This window comes from Herpailurus yagouaroundi, unplaced genomic scaffold (assembly GCF_014898765.1).
Source record: "Herpailurus yagouaroundi ecotype Mexico unplaced genomic scaffold, PumYag 187, whole genome shotgun sequence".
In the NCBI taxonomy this organism is placed as follows: domain Eukaryota; kingdom Metazoa; phylum Chordata; class Mammalia; order Carnivora; family Felidae; genus Herpailurus; species Herpailurus yagouaroundi.
In genome coordinates, this window is record NW_024412418.1 from 26,855,062 (window position 1) to 26,876,755 (window position 21,694).

The window sequence follows — 21,694 nt, forward strand, 5'->3', positions numbered from 1 at the left end:
CTGCATCCATCCGTGATTGAAGCTCAGTAATAGCATTTTTAATTCCATTCAGATTATTTTTTTACTTATTTTATCTGTGTAGAAAGGGATTGTAATCTACTTTCGACTCCAGCTAGTATTCTGATTATCGTGATTCTAAATTCTGGTTCAGACATCTTGCTTGTATCTGTGTTGGTTAAATCCCTGGCTGTCATTTCTTCATGCTCTTTCTTTTGGGGGGAATTCCTTCGTTTTCTCATTTTGAAGGGAGAAAAGTAATTAATGAGGTAGAAAAATTAAAATTAAAAAAAAATTAAAAAAATATTAAAATTAAAAAATTAAACACACACACACACACACAAATAGAATAAATGAATGTAGAACCTAGGTGTGTTTTGGTCTGGGTGTTGAAAGTGGTTTGACAGATTAGAGAAAAAAAGGTGGAGGGGAAGGAAATAGTTTGAGAATTTGAATAAATTAATACACTGAAGTAGACTAAAATGAGATGATGGGAGTAAAATAGAATTTGAAAAAATATACACAAAAGTAAAGAATATAGTAGAAAAATTTAAGAAAAATATTTTTAATAAAAATTAAAAATAAAAATAATTTTTTTCTCTTTCTGTATTCAAGAAAAAGAAAAGAAATGAAAAAGAAAAAAGAAAAGAAAAAAAGGAAATCTTTTGAAAATTTGTAAAAGTGAATACACTTTAGTTGACTAAAATAAAATGATGGAAGTAAAATGGAATTTGAAAAAAATTTACATAAAAGCAAAAAATATTGTGAAAAATTAAAGAAAAATATTTTAATAGAAATTGAAAGTAAAAATGAAGTTTTACTCTTTCTGCATTCAAGAAAAATAATAGTAACGAAAAAGAGAAGAAAGAAAATGAAAAAATAGGAAATCGTTTGAAAATTTGAAAAGGTGAATACTCCGAAGTAGACTAAAAAAATGATGGATGTAAAATAGAATTTGAAAATAATTTACACAAAAGTGGAAAATATAGTAAACAAATTAAAAATATTTTTAATAAAAATTGAAAATAAAAATGAATTTTTTCTCTTTCGGTATTCAAGAAAAAGAAAAGAATTGTAAAAGAGAATAAAAAATAAAGAAAATTGAATAGAGGGACCTGCTAAGAGATTGCAATAGGACTGAAATTACTTCATTTTCCTCTAGAAGTTAGACTGTGTAGCACTTTATAGTCCATAAACTAGGAGGTAAGACTTGTGTTCTTGAAGAGGGAGGTTGGCCCAGTTGGGCGGGGTTCAGTGTAATGGCGTCGTTCTCCACTAGCTGGCGCTGCTAACCTACTGGGGTGGAGTGTTGTGGCACTGGTAGGTGCATATTCGCATGCGTGGGAGCAGTGAAAATGGCACCATCCAGCTACCCAGTCTCTAGTATTGGAACTCAGTTCTCCTGGAACAGCAATTGCACACCTTTCCTCTGTCTTCAGCTTTCGTCCACTACCCACTTTTTCACTGCCTGTTACCAGGCCCCAGGAAGTACCTCTCTCCTGAGTTTTGTCTCAGATGTGGCTGTTTTTCCCAGCCCCTTACTTCTGAAGGACTGTGGCTTTGATCCGTTCTGCCCCTCTGCAGGAGGGTCTTATGGAGCAGTGACCAAATGAGCAATGGCCAATGTCTGCTGCATCCAGGAATGCCGGCTGGACACTGCTACTGCCGTTGCCACAAGACTGAGACCAGGTACCAGCCCACCCCAGAAAAAGTTCGCAAGATAGTGTAGCAGCAGCTTTTCAGGGATTATGGAAAATCACACATACATCTGGTGCCAGGATTCGCCCTTAATGACCTTGTTCCAGCACCAGCGAATGGACCGTTTTCTGGGGTCTGCTGGGACCAGGTGGCTTCAACAGTGTCTACCAAATCTCCTTCCAGCAGTGGAATCGCTTTTCCCCTTGTGGCCCGAGAACCTCCCGGACCCCTGGGGATTCGCCCTTCCCACCAGAGCACTGCCAGGTATGGAGCTGCAGAGTTGCAGCCTTTGTGCTTCCCTTGTTTACAGTCTTAATGGAATTTAAACCCTTTCCTTTCTCCTTTCTCCCTTTTTAGTTTAGTCCCTGTGGCTGTTTCCGATTTTCCACTTTCCAGCTGCTTTTGGGGGGGGTGCTTTTATCATATTCCCCCCCCCACTCCAGTCTCTGTCCTCTCTCCACTTGCAAAAGCACCTAACATCCCGTGACTTTTTGCTCCCCAAGTTCACCTCTCCATGCCACTTACCTGCTGAATTCTGTGGTTCAGGTTGTGCAGATTGTTGTGTTAATCCTCAAATCAGTTTTCTAGGTGTGCAGGGTGGTTTAGTGTTGGTCTGGCTCTATCTCATGGATGGGAGACACACAAAAAACTTACATGCTGTTCTGCCATCTTGGCTCCTCCCCAATTTTTTTTTATTTTTTGGATTTGACCTTAAAGCAAATGCAATGAGACCAAAAATTAACAGGTGGGACTATAATAAAATAAAGGCTTTTGCACAGCAAAATAAACTGTTAACATATTGAAAAGTCAGTTTATGAAATGGGAGAAAATATTTGCAAACTAAACATCTGATAAAGGATTAATATCTAAAATATACAAGGAACTTAAGTCAATAGCAAACAAATAGATAACCCAATTACAAAACAGGAAAAGACCTTCAACATTGCTGATCATCAGGGAAATACAAATCAAAACTATAATGAGATATCACTTCATACCTGTCAGAATGGCTAAAATTAACAACACAGGAAACAATGGGTGTTGGTGTGTATGCAGAGAAAGGGGAACCCTCTTACACAGTTGGTGGGAATACAAACTGGTGCAGCCACTCTGGAAAACAGTATGGAGGTGCCTCAAAACTACCCTATGACCCAGCAATTGCACTAATAGATATTTACCCAAGGGATACAAAAATAATGATTTGAAGTGGCACACGCACCCCAATGTTTATAGCAGCATTATCAACAATAGCAAAACTATGAAAAAAGTCCAAATGTCCATTGACTGATGCATGGATAAATATATATATATATATATATATATATATATATATATATATATATACACACACATATATATATATATACACACATATATATACATATATGTGTGTATATATATGTGTATGTATATGTATATACATATGTATATATGTATATATATAGTATTCAGTCATTAAAAGAATGAAATCTTGCCATTTGCAATGACATGGATAGAGCTAGAGTGTATTAGGCTAGGTGAAATAAGTCATTCAGAGAAAGACAAAGGTCATATGATTTAATTCATATGTGGAATTTAAGAAAGAAAACAAATGAACATATGGCAAGGAAAAAAAAGAGAGAGAGGGAAGCAAATCTTAACAGACTCTTAATGAGGGAAAACAAACTGAGGGTTGATGGAGGGAGATGGATGGGGGTGGGTTAAATGGGGGATGGAGATTAAGGGGGGCACTTGTTATGATAAGGACCAGTGTTATATGCAAGTGATGCATCACTAAATTCTACTCCTGAAACCAATATTACAGTATATGTTAATTAACTGGAATTTTAATAAAATTTTGAAAAAAAAGTTAAAGTAATAGAACTACCCTATGACCCAGCAATTGCATTACTAGGTATTTACCCAAAGGAAACAAAAATTGTGACTCAAAGGGATACATGCACCTGGGTGTTTATAGCAGCAATATCAATGGTAGCCAAATTATGGAAAGAGCCCAAATGTCCATTGACTGATGAATGGATAAAAAAAAAAAAAGCGTAAATAAATAAATAAATAAATAAACAAACAAATAAATAAAATGGAATATTACTCAGCACCAAAAAGAATGAAATCTTGTCATTTGCAATGACGTGCATGGAGCTATAGAGTATTATGCTAAACAAAATAAGCCAGTCAGAGGAAGACAAATATCATATGATTTCACTCATATGTGGAATTTAAGAAGCAAAATAGATGAACATAGTGGGGGAAAGGATGAAAACTATAAAATAGACTCTTAGTTGTGGAGAACAACCTGAGGGTTACTGGATGGGAGGTGGGTGGGAGGACAGGTTAAATGAGTTATGGGTATTAAGGAGGGCACTTGTGATGAGTCACTGAAAAAAAAAAAAAGAAACAATATAATTAGCAACTTAATCAACTAAAAGCCCTATTGATTCATAATAATATATTGAAACTAAGATATGCAAAATATTCATACTTGAATTATCCTATTATAAACCTTAGTCATATAGTTATTTAAAGTCAGTTAACTTTATGGTCTTTAATATTCAGAAATAATCCAGTTGTAAGGTAATTTAAATCTCAGTTTTATGCTGTCCTGGTCCATCTTCCAGGACTTTATGAAAGAAATAGACAAAAACAAAAACAGGCGGATACTGAAATAGACTTTTTCCCAAAGACACACAATGGCTACTAGGTGTATGAAATATTCAACATTGCTAATCATCAGGAAGATAAACATCAAACCACAGTGAGATATCACCTCACACCCATTAGAATGCCTGTCATGAAAAAAAAGAGATAAAGTGTTGGCAAAGATGTGTAGAAAAGGGAACCCCTGTGCACTGTTGGGAATGTAAATTGGTACAGCCATTATGGAAAAAAGGATGAAGATTTTTCAAAAGATTAAAATAGGACTCCTATATATTCTAGCATTCTCACTTTTGAGAATATGTCCCACGGAAACAAAATCACATATCAATCAATATCTGTACTCTCGTGTTTATCACATCATTATTCACAATATTCAAGATATGGAAACAATCTGTGTGTCTCCCAGTGGGTGAATGAATAACGACAGTATGACACATACCCACACCCACATACACACACACACACACACACACACACACACACACACACAAGAAAATTACTCAGTCTTAAAAAATAAGAAAGTCCTTCCATTTGTGACAACATGAATGAAACTGGACAGTGTTATGCTAACTAAAATAAGCCAAACAGAAAAAATAGGTACTGCATGGTATCACTTATATATGGAATCTTTAAAAAAACCCACAAATTCCCAGAAGCAGAGAGGAGAATAGTGGTTGTCAGGTTCTGTGGGGGGGGGGGGGAGGGGGGAGGGAAATGGTTAGAGTTTGGTAAAGGGAACCAACTTTCTGTAAAAAAATTAATAATTTCTGAGGAGCTAATATATACTATGGGTGACTATAGATGATAATACTGTAATGGGTAATTTAAATTTGCTAAGAGAAAGAATTTAAACATTTTCACGTCCCTACCCTGCCATAAATAGAGTGAATCTATGAAGTGATGGGTGTGTTAATTAACTTGACTGGCGGAGTCAGTATGTTTCTCAGTATGTTCTATAATTTAAATATTTTACCATTTTATTTATTTATTATAAAAATTTTCCTTTGTGTTTTAAGTCAAAAAACAAAAACAAACGGTATGTGCTCTCAAGTGAGTTCACCCAGTTTGATTCCTGGTTTGTACATATATTAACTCCATGACCTTAGGCAATTATTTAAATTCACAGGGCTTTCATATTTCAGTCTATAAAATGATTATCATCTACATCACTAGGTTATTTTGAGAACTCATTGTTAACTAATTTATTTCTTCCAAGGTAGACATGAAAATATCTTTTAGTGAAACATATTTAAAAAGTAATAAAACCATGTTGAGGATATTGCTTATAAAAATATACATATTATTATTTATTACACATATTTATTATATAGATAATATAAAATATATTATAACATATTATCCATTTATATATTATTAACAATACATATTATGTCTATACACATTAATTATACTAATACATAATTATAGTATATATTATATAATATACTGAACAATTATATTAATATATAATATATATTACATTATAAGTAGTTCTATGTACTATATAGTTATATATAATGAATAATAGCTTATGTATTATAGTTGTATTATATAATAAATCATTATATTAAATATATATATAGTAGCTTTATTGGTATTCAATTGTTGATATAATAAGTTATCAGAAAGTGAGCAGCTTATTCAACACAGATTACTATCTTAGTGTTCTGCAGGTCAGAAGTCCAACACAGATTTTAACAGGCTGAAATCAAGTTTTGTAAAGTTATATTACTTTTGGCTCTATGTGAGATTCCATTTCCTGGCCTTTTCAAGTTTATAAAGGTCCACTTCTTCCATCTTCAGAGCCAGTAACATCACATCTCTCAGTATTTTCTTCTGTGCTCACATTTCCCCCTCACCCTAACTCCTGCACTTTAAGTACCTTTGTGATTGCACTGGGCCCACCTGGATAATTCAGGACAGTCTATCCATCTTTAAATCCATTGTTATCACCCTAAATTCTATCTGCAGGCTTAACTCCCCTTCACCTACGTATCATAACATATTCATCAGTTCTGGAGATTAGGATATAAACTTTTTTGGAGAACCATAACTCTGCCTACTCCACTTTTTAATAAAGGGCGAGTCTTGGCACCCAAAGTAAGTACTCAACAGTTAGAAAGCATAGTCATTTTCTTTGGCAGAGCACACAAAAAGCCAAAACTAGCAGTATTTTTTAGAATTTGAGTGATCACAGTTTTTCAAAAGAAGGACTTACTCAACATCCAACTGAAACATATGGAAAGGTTATAGAATATGTGAGATTCTTTTAAGATTTTGTCCTCATATCTGCTTTGTGTAGATCCTTACAACTTGCACATAATCATTTCAGAATCTATTGCTCCTAAGTATGTATAATAAATTTTGTGAATTATTCATCATAGAATTCTTACAGTTCATTGACTTGCTGACTCTACCCTTGATCTTCTCACATTCATGACATTGCTGGCACTTTGATATATCAAGAAAACCAGGAAGGGTAAGAGTGAACACTTGTTTGGGATTTACTAAAACAGGCACTACTCTAAGTGATTTGCATTTATTGATGAATTAAATTCTCACAACTCTGATATAGTGTATGTATATAATCTATATTTATATAGAGATTATATTTTTATTACCATTTATGAATGTAAGAACTGATGCACAGAAACTTTCATAAATTGACCAAAGTCTCACACCTTATTTATGGCCAGCTGGGTTCCAAATCCTGGCAATGTGGGTTCTGAGCCAATTCTTCCCTTCACTACATTATAAGCCTTGTAAGTAGACTGTTGGACATCAATTATAATTTCCCATAACTTACATTCTAAAATTACTCTAGTGTGAATACAAGACTTTCCAAATCATGGTCCCTGCTTATTTCTTTAACCACATCACTTAGAACAGCAATAAAACAACACCCCCCCCTTAGTTCTACTACAATAACACATATCTTAGTTTCTTTATCATGCCAGGCTTTCTTCCTGACTCTGTGCCTGACAAGAATACATACCCACCAAAGACGTCTCCTTCAAAAATATTTCCCTGTCAAATAGAATTAATCAATCTTTAAAATTGTTATTTCTTGATTTTATACCAAATATTATAATCTGTTGATTGCATATTGACTTTGACTAACAGATTAATAAAAATTATATCTTTATAATCCATCTTTGTATCTCAGTTGTCCTATATGGAGCCATGAAAATAGTAGGCACATGATAAATAATTATATGAGAAACGAGTGAACATAACAGAAAATTTTAAGACTGCATCATTACCTTTGATATTAAAGTGCTGCTTTGATATTTGTATCTGTTTAAATGCAGATGGCTCCATAGAAAAATAGATTGATTCCTAGAATATACATTCACTATATTTCTTCTATTATTCATTTCTTCTTTTAAATTTTGTTTTGAAATATTTCCGTTGTTCCACATAGGGTGACACGTAATTAGAAAGATTTAAAAAAATAAATTCAGGTAATTACAGTGCAACATAGAAGACAATGTAGGCTACAAGAAATATTCAACTTACATCATATGGAATTTCTGAAAAGTGAGTGTTTTCTTCTAACAGAATGGAATAACCTCTTTGAGTATGATTTATTCTACAAAATGTACTGAGAGCTCAGTCCAATGCCGGCCTATTGTAGGTTCTCAATTAATGTAAGAAAATGATTTAGAGATATGGTTACATGGAAGAACAACAGTCAACTCAGAGACAGCAACACTTAAAAAAACAAACTTCAGAAGCAAAATTGTTGATGCCTGTATGGGAAATGAGGTTTACCTGGTGTGTGTGTGTGTATGGGGGGGTGATGTCATGGTGAGAGTGAGCAAGGTGCAGAAGGACGAGCAAGTCCCAACAACAGCCACGGATTTTCTGCCTCGGTGTGCAAGTGAGAATATATTCGTACTAAGTTTGAATCCTTGTCTTGCATTTTGGGGGCACTGTTGTCCAGTCCTCCTCTTCATTATGGAGTTTGAATAGGTGTCCTTTAAGGGCGTTCTAAGCCCAGAAGTTATGGAAGTCTCCACCTTAAATGTTCAGCCGTCACAGCAGGTACATGAATAGGTACCACAAATGAGAGCCGCCCACACATGTGTCCTCCCTCACATGTGCGCACACGCAATGCAGCATTAAGATTATGGTTATAAGTTATAAGCAGTAACAACGAAAGAGACACTTGAAATCTTGGCCCTCCTTTGCACTCAGATTTTACAATCCGTGAACTCTAAACAGGATTTCAAAAACGGTTTGGGTCCTCGAGCCACTGTAATGCACTGTTGCACTTGTCTCCTTTTACATCTGAAATTCAAAGACCATAGAGCTTTTCTGAGAAAGAGCACAAGGGAAAGCTTTTATCGCTGGCGTGTGACATGACAGGACAGCAGGGGCACTTGCAATATTAGGAAGCAATAGGAGGCCCTGAGAGGCTGTCTCGTCTGTGACTTGCACTGAATTTTGAAATGTGGGAGCAGATTCCTGGCAGCGAGCTTTAACCTGGCTCTTTCTCCTTGGGAAAGCTGTCAGTTTAGCTAGTTCCTTCGGTTTCATAGCTGACTTTCACAGCCCCACGTTTGAGGGTCTTTCAGAGCTTGAGTCATTGATAGGATATTTTCTGAAATTACTGGTGCCATGTCCATAGCACTGCTCCAAGTATAACGAATGTAGCAGTTTGAGTTTGAATAACACGACAGGGAAAGTTCAGACACTTTCTCCCTTCTTAGCTGTCTTTTATAATTAGTTGAATAACAGTACATGGCTTATACATAGCTAACCTTTACTGAACAATATCTAAAAGGGGTTAGATGCCCTGCTGAGTCACTTGTGGGCATGCCATTGAATAAGTACAGCAATTCTGAGACATTGCCCTTGTGGGCCTTCTCTCTATTAGATGAGGGAAATTAGGCTTAGAGAGGTTAAATAAAATGTTCAAGTTCACTCAGTTAAAATAAAACACTGAGAGGCTTAGGCAGAATACATTACATATTTGAAATATATCATTATCCCTGATATTTATAGCATTATTCCTCTCCTTCGATCAGGAATTTGTCAATTCCATGACTACTGCTTCAAGTCATTGATGAGATTTGGCAGAGAGAAGATATAGGAATTTTTCTGGGTTTTACAGTCCTGAAGTCTTAGGGAACTTTGGGTAAGAGAGAGGTTTTGGAGAAACAGACGAGGGAAGGTAACTTTTCTATCACTGCCAATGTTCCATTCCCTTAAAATAAAAGATTCCATAGGGTTACAGAGAAGAGGGAGAAAATGGAGGAGTGATGACGAGATAGGTGGGGAATTCTATCTGTCATTTCCTAGATAGATCCCAGGGTAGAAGCAAGCCTTTGTAATGGTATTGGCACATACAAAACAAAGTAGAAGTAGAATGTTTTGGACAGCCTTACTCATGTCCCAGATTAGTCATTCTTTGGGAGCAAATTAGACTTGAAGCAATGACAGCCTTGGAGAGAGAGAGTCCATGTGGTTGAGACTATGCTTATATTATATTCCTTCCAGCTGGCTACTTTATCCATGAACTGTTTGAGTAAGTCCTGAGCTGGGTGGAGAAGGAGGCTGATGGACATCCAGAGATTACATTGGCCTATCCTCCTGATGAGTAAGGGTACTTTTATAATAAGTGGTGGTCTTGTGTACATTCACAAGATGTACGAAAAGAAACCTAATTTTAAAAATTGATTTAAAACATTTGAAAAGACACTTTGTAAAAGAGTTACATTAACAATAAATGTATGAAAAGGCAATTTTGTTAATTACCAAGGAAACGCAAATTAAAGTACATCAGTATCCCAATACAACCACATAAGGTGACAAAAATGAAAAGCTTTGCTCTGACACATAATGCAGTAGGAGAGCATATGGAGCGGTCAGACATTTCATAATGGCTAATGGAAGTTTGAATTAGTGCAAACAATTTTAAACAGTTTGGCACTATCTACTAAAACAACATATTTATGCCTTATGATCCAGCGATTCTACTCCTAGAAATGTTACGAAAAGCAAAGCACGAGAATGTTCATTGCAACCCTGTTTATAACAGCCCTGATCTGGAAACGACTCAAATGCTCATGTATTGTAGAATGGGTGAGTCACATCTTCATACAAGGGGATACTGTACTGCAACTGGAGTTAACACTTTACAACACATACAACCATCTCGGTGAGCCTCACCAACACAATATTCAGTAAAAGAAGACAGACTCCATACAAACTAGGATTGTTTGTTCTAGAAAGACAGTCTCGAAAGAATACATATTCTTATGTTTCCATTTATAAAAAGTGCAAAAATATGCAAAACTAACTGATGCTGTTCTAAGTAAAAAAAGTGGAATGACAGGGAAGGAGAAGTAATCCGAGGAAAGCACAAAGGGGGCTCCTGAGGCTCTGCTGACACAATGATTTTTATGATGTCCTGATCGTTAAAATTCATCAGATTAGATACTTACAATATGTATGCTTCCCTGTATGTACATTATACTTCAAAATGAATTTTAAAAATAAAACCTAATGAAGATAGTATTGATTCAGAAAATGTGGAGATTATATATATGCATATGTATTTTATATATATATATGTATCTATATGTGTATATCTATATTTATATCTATCTCTGTATATCTCTATCTCTATCTCTATCTATCTATATATTTTTTTCAATTCCAAATTCCAAATCAGGTGGACTTGAGAACTTTATTGATCTGTTCCCTTATAACTTCCCTCATGGACCAGCTGACTATACTAGTATTCTATGTTCTTTGGACTTAATAAAAAATTAGAGCCACTAGCCCTAGTTCTCTATAGATACAGATTTTACTGTCTCTCTGGAATAGAAAGACTTAGTCTGTAGACTCCATCAAAGAAGGCTAGAAGGAAGAGTCATACTATGCCCATGTGATATGTAGGGCCCCTTCTAAAGGGGACAAAGCCTCACCTCAGTCAGGTATTCTGGATGTGACAGATAAATGAAGAACCAAGCTTTATAGGGTGGCTTAAGTATATAGTTAGCCATATGCTCTTATTAATTTACCTATTTATTTTACCTTTTGAAATAACTTATTCAACAAACTAAACCCTAAGTTTTTTGGGGTAAACCAATCTCAGTAATCTGATTCTTTTGCTGACTCTGATGAGTGCCCATTTCTACTTTATGGTAGAAAATTGTAGCTATCTCTGCTTGGCAATCCTGAGCCCCTTCCAGCCTAATTGAGAATGAGGAACCTATTCTAACTGTAGATCTTCCCACTAGCATCTGTAACATAGTAAAACAGCATGGAACTCTTTAAGATTCTGACACACCAATTGTGCCTCCAAGTCAGAATGAAAGATAAGTCTTCTCTTTCTTTCCTTTTCCTTTTCTGTTTTTCTTTTTTTCTTTTTGTAATTTTTAGAGGGAGGATAAGCACATGATGGACCCAAAACATTTCCACCTCCCAAATTATTTAAATAATTTCTTCTACATTATATGAACAGATGTCTGTCCTACAGTATTCGTAGTACAAAATTAGAACTAGGTTTGCATTAGCTAGGCCAACAAGTAAAACTGCAGTTATCTACCAAAGTTAAAATGTTGCATGCAGAGCGTCTTGTTAGGATACCTGTATAAATATATTTTGTCTGATCCAAAATTCAATTCAATTCTCCTTGGTTGAGCACACTCAAATTCTATTTGCAAGATTTTAGATACTATGGATGAACAAATACCTTTTGGGTATAACCCTACTCCTCTCACTGTTATTTCCATTTTAACCTCTAGCCTGTGTTCAATTCAAAGTTTAACAATTGTTTGAGCAACAAGAAGTTATAGAAAATGAGGAAAGTTTGCAAATTGAATTTTTATTCTTCATAATGTTTATCTTAAAATTTTATTCATTTATTTTCTGCAGGGTTAAATCTTTCTGGGGATATTTACCTTTTTACTGAGGGTAATATTTTCTTCCAACTGGCTTCCTTGTCTTTTGCATAGTCTTCTCTCCCTTCTTCCTTCTTTCCTTCCTTCCTTCCTTCCTTCCTTCCTTCCTTCCTTCCTTCCTTCCTTCCTTCCCTCTCTACTATTATTCTTTTCTTCCCATCTACTTTTGGTTGTATTATGTTTTCTAATTTTTATGTGAATCTGTTAGAATAACGTCATTGAAACCTTACTACACTTAAAAGACCTGTATATCTATATAACAGGTACAGTACAGGTAGGAACGTCTGGGTCCTTCATGGAAGATACTAATGTCAGGAGGTCAGGATTGGCTTCTTATGTATCAACTGCCTTTTTCCTCAGAGTTGAAAGATGGATTGAAGGAATCCAGGCATTATCATATACCCAAAAGAGCTTGTAGTCTAAAGAGATCAGAAGGGCAAATTTCTGTTATTTTATCCACGGGGAAGAGAGTTCCTATAAAGCTCCTTGCATCTCATTGGTCAAAATACCATCCAATGGTCACTTTCTAGCTACGATAGTAACCTAGAAATATTTTTGGAAAGGAATTAGAGCAATCATGATTCATTTCCTAGGCCTGGGCACTTGGCATGATGAGTGAAACTGGGTTTTTCTGCAAAGTGGCAGAAACAATGGGGTAGTTTTAGAAGTAAGCAATTACAAGTGTCTGTGATATTATGGCATTTATTTTTGTCTTGTTCATGTAAAAGAAGTAAGCAGGCAAAGTTGAAAAGCTTTTGGCAGACCATAATTTTATTTACTAATATATTTATTTGCCTCTCACAATCTTTGTTTATTTAGTATAATGGATTCGTGTGGTCTACTATCTTTAAAATTTTTCCATCTTCTTTGAAATCACTAACATCCATATACCTGCAGCCAAAACTATATTTTAAGAACTGAGTATTATTTTTTGTTCCCTTTACTGAAACTTAAGGATAAAGTTGAGCAGTTGCATGGGGTGGGTATATAGATTCACTAAAAAAGAATGCAATTGTTCTGTAAATCTGAGCTTTAGAATATCCCTGAGGTTCCTTAAATGCCATGTTTGAGGGACTAACTTCACCAGTCTGATAAAGCTTGCTAATCCCTCCTTCAGTGCTATTTCCTAGAAAGTAGAAAACATGTGACTCTGTCTATCCCAGATGAGGTTCAACGTAGGCATGCAGAGGATTTTCAAAAATTTTCCTTTGACCTTCCTGCCAGGTTCTGTGATGATAGGGAGAAATTTTATTATTTTGTTGGTTTGCCATTTTCCACAATAACTACTTATTTGGAGCCAGAATGGGGTTCACAGTTATTCTGTAGCACGTACATTGTATAAGCATTTATGCTTATTTCCTTGGCAAAGTTTGCAAAATTATAGGCATAAGTTAATAGATATTTCTTATGAGGTTGCTTTTATTGTTATCATTATCATACCACCATCATCATTATTATTACCATTATTATTGTGGTCAGTTTTAGTTAATTCCATTAAATTAAACATTGAGGTAAAATTATGCTATCAACTTGATTTACAAAATAATCCCTAGAAAGTGTTTTTTCTAATGAGATAATTTTTCTATATATTTTTAATTACCAATACAGATGAACAAAGTCGCATATTTGTTGGTAAAAGTACTTTAAATCCATCTCTTGTATTCTTACTGACAACATCCTATTTTAAAGGTCCTTTAACTCAAAACAATATATGTGTAATGACTTCATGAGACCACTGAAAAGTTTAATTTTTCTCATTATTTTTCAGAATACGTAATCCTTTTCATTGCTTACTGGATTAAACCTGATACTTGAGGGGCGCCTGGGTGGCGCAGTCGGTTAAGCGTCCGACTTCAGCCAGGTCACGATCTCGCGGTCCGTGAGTTCGAGCCCTGCGTCGGGCTCTGGGCTGATGGCTCAGAGCCTGGAGCCTGTTTCCGATTCTGTGTCTCCCTCTCTCTCTGCCTCTCCCCCGTTCATGCTCTGTCTCTCTCTGTCCCAAAAATAAATAAACGTTGAAAAAAAAAATTAAAAAAAAAACCTGATACTTGAATTCATGGACTTAAAAAGCAAACAAAATAAATTTGCCTTCTCTAGTCTTATCTCCTGTTGTTTTCTCTTCTGAAGGAAGCCAAGGAGATAATAATTTGTATGCCAATTCTGCAATGTTGGGGAAGACTACATTACGTGCTGTGTTAAGTCAGAAACTGGACAACATCAAAGCCTAGCAATGAGTGCTAGAACAGAGTTATAACTTTTACTGAAGCTGTATGAGAGAGTGGTACCCCCCTATTCTATTATTTGTATCTTGGCCCTTTGAAAACCATTTGGCTTTCTCTCTAAGAAGTATTACCTTTCACCTAAACCGTCACTTGATTTCTACCATTTTTGAAACCCGTTTGAATTGCTACATTTTCAATATCATTTTCTAAATTCTTATAAATATTAAATGGGTCACTTATTTGATATGAATATGTATCAGATGCTCTATTTTATAATTATATATACTGATTTGTGCACCATTTCTCTCCAGCTATGTGCTCTGGTCTTTTAACCACAATGCAGTGTAATGTGTCTTGCTTCCTTATGGTGTTTTCATGTCCTAACACTGAACACTATACGTAGTTGATGTGTAGTCGGTATTTACTGATGATTAAGCTGGGATATCCTTGTATTTTTCCCCAGTTAATGATTGACTGTGAGACTGCACCTCAAGTATTTTGGAATATGAACATGTTTGTAAAGAAAAACAACATATTTGTGAAAACAGGTATAATGTTTACATTAATGATAGGGTCTGAGTGGCAACATTCAACTCTCATTTTTTTTTAAATTTTTTTTAAATGTTTTTATTTATTTTTGAGACAGAGAGAGACAGAGAATGAGCAGGGGAGGGGCAGAGAGGGAGGGAGACACAGAATCCAAAGCAGTCTCCAGGCTCCGAGCTGTCAGCACAGAGCCCGATGCAGGGCTCGAGCTCCTGGAGTGTGAGATCATGACCTGAGCCAAAGTCGGACACTCAACCGACTGAGCCACCCAGGCGCCCTCAACTCTCCTTTTAACTTTTGGGACATCTTTTCTGTAAAGTACTCTGGAGTTAGGAGGTAATGGTTCTTTGAATCATATGAATTACATGGGCAGAAAGCCTCATGCTCATAATAAGTGAATAGTAAATATTTTCTTCTCTGTTGGTGAAAAGCACCGATCTCATGATATTGCAAACTCAAAAATAACATAAGAATTTCCTCCTAAAATGCTTTGAAGCATTATTGAAATGCATTATAAAGTGTCTTAACAGCAACCATTTGGGTGATAAGTAAGAGAAAACCTTTATAGAATGGATTCTGGAAACAATACAGCTGTATCACAAAACTCAAAATAGAAAGAATAATTGAAAGTCATGAAGAACTAGAACAAGCGAATATGCTGTTTAGAAATGTTTGTATTCTCTCCACTTGCCCAGACAGACATGGACACTTTTCATCTCTCCTCTTCTCTGGATCTTTGATTCATTCTTTCCTGCTTTTGTGGTTAGCTTTTTATACTTCTTGGGCATATGGCAGCTCCAGGTCATATTTCATGTCTTCTCAATGTAAGAACTGAGTTTGAATTTTGACTTTTCATAAAGAAGTATATGGTCAAATTGGGAGAGCTATACACCATTTATGGGAAAATTTTGTCTAAAATGACTGCAGTAAGATCTCCAATCTCATATTCTTTTTTGTTTGTTTGCAAGGAGGTGGTTACAATATTTTCCATCAAGAGGTGGGGGGGTTTCTGTTCCATCCCCTTGAATCTCGGTGTCCTCATGACTCCTGTATAAATGGCTCTATGTGTCTTCTGGCTTGGTCAGAAAAGCCAATGCCCCTTTTGTTCTGGTTTTCTCGGCATGCTCACTCTAGGAACTTAGTAGGTATGTTGTGAGAAAACAAGCTACGTAGAGAAGTCACGTGTAGGAGTTTTGGCTGACAGCCCCAGCTGACTTCCCAGATGGCAGTCTACTAGCAACTGGTAGCTGTGTGGATAAAGAAGCTCTTGAAATTACTCCAGTCATCAACTGACTGCTAACTCATAAAAAAATTTGATGGAGAGCTGCCTAGCTAATCTTGGTTAACCTCGGACCCATGAGAGTTAACACACAATGATAATTATTGTTTTTAACCAAGGCTTAAACAGTGATTAGTTAGAAGCAATTGTAACAGCAACATTAGGTAAACAAAGAGGAAGCTTGTATAATACAAACAAAGGTTTCATCAAGGGTGAGATGAGTCCTTTGAATGTCAATTTTAAGATAAAGGAAAGCTTGAAATGGTAAGGCATCACCAAAGTTGCCTGCAGTATCTCTATTGCATCAATAATGATACTTGGTTATTCTGGGTCAACAAATATCCAGAGTAGTCACAGGGTGTGTTAGTTTAAGTACAGAGATGGGGCTGCTAATAAAATTGTTTCAAAACTAGATATTAATTTTGTAGAGTTTTTCTACACTCAAATTATTTGATCAAACAAAATTAACATTTACTGAGATTCCACCATTGACCTAGCAACATGCTTACTTCTGGGTGCATGGAGAGAAAATCCATACTTTCTTTTATTTAGGGAGGCAGCTGGTTGGAAAACATGAAAAAAATTTGATTCAGCAAACTGACTGTGAGGTTATAACAGAAGTACTATAAATAGAGGCAAAAAGAAGAGTTATTCTTTTGTATTGGGTGTTGGTGGATGACTGGAGGAGTCAGGAAAGACATTAGGTAGAAGAGAATTCCTGAATGGAATCGTGCATTTTCAAAGGACTTAACATGGTATCTGTGAACTCTGTTTTATTAGAGTTTATATCTTCTCAGTGTTAGATATTATTGATGCTATTATTGTTTGATTCTGGGGGGTTATTTTTATATAAAAGTATACAACTGACATATTATTTAGACATGTCTCTGGTAGTGTACCTATATAGCATTATAAGATATTTTATACTCTTTCATCTGTTTTTAAATAGCAACACACATTTGAAACTTCATAGTAGTAGGTGTCATGACTGCTGGGATCTGTTTACTTCTGTGTCTAGGGACATATGGCAAAATAAATTAGGAAGAATCCTTTGCTCAATAAAATAGGTAATTATAGTGACTGTATGGCATACCCCACACCATGAGAATTAAGTATTGTCTCAGGACTGGAGAGGGGATTTCATAAAGATTTTGCCAATTTCAAATTAAAATGACGTCCCATCTCTTGACCTGCCACGTCTACCTCTCCTTTATACGATATTGCAAACACCCACATCCATAGCATTGAAAAGGGAAGTAGGAGAAGAAACTTTTGAAGACTACTTCATCCTTAATATTTTATTCTAGAAATTCTTTTTCACTCATTTTTTTTTCCAAATTAGATCTGACCATATCCAAAGTCGTAAAAACTATATTCTGTATTTTCATCTAGTAGATTGAAACCCACACATGTCATTTTAAAAATTTAATTATAACCTCCCCATTTTTGCTACTTTTTAATTTATTATTATTATTTATTTGAGAGAGAGAGAGAGAGAGAGAGAGAGAGAGAGAGAGAGCGCGCAGAGGGAGTGGCAGAGGGAAAGAGAGAGAGAATCTTAAGCAAACTCCACACTCTGCACATGCACAGAGCCCAATGTGGGGCTCAATCCCACAACCCTGGGATGATGACCTGAGCCAAACCAAGAGTTGGGTGCTCAAGCAACTGAGCCACCCAGTTGGCCTTATTGCTAGTTTATAAGTCACTGATGCATGTTCTGTATCCACCAGTGAGTCTTGAACAGAAACAGCATCTCAGAGGATATCCTTCCACAATAAAACAGAACTTACAACACACCAAGATCTAAGAGAGGAAAATTTTTTTTAAGAAAATAATATCTTCAGCTTTTCATTTTACCTTTTCTTTGAGGCTACTAAGATGATAAAAATACCAAAAAACTAATTTAGTAACTACTGAAATGGATTAATTCATAGAATAGTCTGTGTGTTGATTTCTTATCCATGAGAGGAAGATGAAAAGCCTCTTCTTTCCCATTGTCTGTAGATCCAGGGAGAGACGTTTCCATACTTCTTCTGAGAAGTACAGGAAAAATAAGGCAATTCCTCATTTGGATGGCATTCACTATTATAACTTATTCATGCATAAAGAAAGAATTAAAAGTAAACATTAGATTTCACAAAACTGGTATTTATTTATACATGTAACTTAATGTTTTTTTTTTTTTTTCCCTTAGCAGTTATTTACTAGCATATATTTCCTAGAGGAAAATAATCTGGAAAGTGTCAGGATTTTGTATGCATCTAATTTAGTGTCTAGTAAATTAGTAGCTCCTCATGATAATTCATTGTCATAGAACTTAAGAAAGAGCTCAGTTGTATAGGACATTAAAGAATTTTGTTTTAATTTCCATAACTTAACTTATGGCAATGCTGAAATATTAATGCTAGAAAATTTACTGCAAATGAAGTTTGGTAGAAGAAACACAACTTTACTCTCATTATTGACATCTGATAAAAGCAAGTCACTTAGTTTAGCTAAATGTTACTTTGATTGCATTTATACTTAAGTTCATGTACATAGAATATGTTTATTTTGTCAGCTTTTGCCTAGAAATAAGTGAACTTGAGTTTAATTATTAAGTAAAATAAAGTGATAGTGATAATTTGGGACTAAAAAATGGTGATTACAATTTAAAATTGTAGTTTTTTAATTGACCTGTTTCTGATTGACCTCTTTGATTGCTCTCATCCTCTTTCTTTCATTTCCTGCTTGTTTCCTTCCGAACTGCATCTTGTTACCTTTGATATAAAAGTAGTAGTTAACTCAAAGTGAATTTGAGAGTTAATGAAAGACCTTTCGGGTGAAAACATGGCACTGTCTGCAGCATAGTGGAAGCCACTTTTCCTTTCCTTCTATCAACTCTAATTCTTGGTATGTTTGGGGGTATGATTTTTGGTACTGAAAATTTGTCTGGCATCAAAAGTAAATGAGGAAGAAAATGCCTCTAAAGTCTCCTTTTCCTTATTCTTTCCTTACTATTCCCTTACATTTTTTTTCTTCTTTTTATTTCCCTTACCCTCAATGGTTTGTTAGGAGCATTATTTTTTAATCACTATTTTTTTTAATGTTTATTTATTTTCGAAAGAGAGAGACATAGTGTGAGTGGGGGAGGGGCAGAGAGAGAGGGAGACACAGAATCCAAAGCAGGCTCCAGGCTCCGGGCTGTCAGGACAAAGCTCGATGCGGGGCTCGAACCCACAGACTGTGAGATCATGACCTGAGCCGAAGTGGGATGCTCAACTGACTGATCCATCTAGGCACCCCCAGTCACTGTTCTATGAAGGATAAAGAACATAATTTTCTTTGTTATACAAAATTTCCCTTCAAAATGTTTTCCTTCATGTTACAGCAATTCATCTCTTTTATGGTCAAATAACCCTAAGAGGAGATGCAACTAATATTCTATAAGGATTTAGAGAAGGAAGGAATGCCTTAAATTGGGTGGTGGGGAAAGAAATAGGGGGATTCGGGACACCTGGGTGACTCAGTTGGTTATGTGTCTGACTCTTGGTTTCGGCTCAGGTTGTAGTCTCATGTGAGATCCAGCCCTGCATCAGAGTCCCCTGAAATCCCAGAGCCTACCTAAACTTCTCTTTCTCCCTCTCTCTCTGCCCCTCACTGTTCACTTGTGTGCTTTCTCTCTCAAAATAAATACATAAATTAAAAAAAAAAAGAAGTAAGAGGATTAGGAAAAGATTATAAAAGGTATTAGTGGACATTCTAAATGTTCTAAAAAGGCAAAATGAAGAAAAAGATAAGATCACATATAGGAAAATATTCTATCAGGCATTAGTATAGACTTAATTGTATCTCTCAAAAAATCCACATATAGAAGTTCTAATCCCCTGAACCCCATAAATAGACCATATTTGGAGATAAGGTCTTTAAGAGGTAATCAAGTTAAATGGAATCATTCAGGCATGGGCCTGAATTCTGTGTAACCTGTGTCCCTAGAAGAAGAGGAAGTTTGGACACACACATGTCTAGAGGGAAGAAAACATGAAAACACAGAATATGGCCATCTGCAAGTCAAGAAGAGTCCTAAAACAGACCCTTCCTCCCTAGCCCTTAGAAAAAACCAACCCTGCCAAACATTGATCTTAGACTGTTAGCCCTCAGAACTGTGAGAAAATACATTTCTTTTGTTAAAGCTGCCTACTTAATGGCACTTTGTTGCAATAGTCCTAGCCAACTGATATAGTCACATTATGAAATGACTTGGGTTGTATATGGGTGACAATTTTTTATTCAATTTCAAAATCTTTAAGTGTATATTAGAAAAATCAATAAACATTGTTTCAAACCCACTCTAAGTTATTATATTTTGCAATTGCTTACAATAAGGCAATAGTAAATGAGGAAGGGATTGAAATAAGATAGTTATTAATATAAGTATCATGTAACAATGAGAAAGATGTTACATAAATATGAAACAAAGCTCTTGAGAATAGTATTGGTAATACAATTTTTAAATTCCGAGAGACAATTATAGTGAATGTAATTCATGGAAAACTCAGTATTATTTTAATTTTGTCTTTTAAAATAATACCACAAGTTATCACAAGTAAGGATTAGTGATTTGTTGAAATTTCAGTATGAATCACATGCTCTGTGAATCTAGTGGGTACATGTGAGATACTGGATTGAAGAAGAAACATAGCAACTAGCAACTATATATAAATATAGTTATGCTATTTAAGCATTCTAAGAGAATTTGTATTTATGCTTATTTAACTAGCTGACATCAGAATATTAGAAAATGTGGGTTCACTGTCTTTGACTCTTTTTTTTTTGCTGAATTAGATTGCTTAGTACAATGAATGATGTTAAAATGATTGAATTAAAATATATGTGAGTAATATCCAGGGTCTACTATATTGAATTATAGGAGAAGAAAGTTTTCCCGAGGAGAGCTTGTAAAAAACCTAAAATTCTGGCCTAGGCAGTTTGAAGTTTATTCTTTTTTTTATTATTTTTTAATGTTTATTTATTTTTGAGAGACAGAGAGACAGAGCATGAGTGGGGAGGGGGGAAAGAGAGGGAGACACGGGATCTGAGGCAGGCTCCAGGCTCTGAGCTGTCAACACAGAGCCTGACATGGGGCTTGAACCCACGAACTGGGAGATCATGACCTGAGCTGCAGTCCAACGCTTAAGCAACTGAGCCACCCAGGTGCCCCTGGAGTCTATTCTTTTGGTCAATGATGTAGTTGAAGATTTATAAGTAAAGGAAGGGCACATTCTCAGCTGAGGCAGGAAATCTGTTGCAATGTGTCAGAGATCACAGGAAAGGAAACTGTCAGCCAAATGACAAAGAGAATATTGAATAGCACAGTCCAGAAGGAGAAGTTAGGATCATGA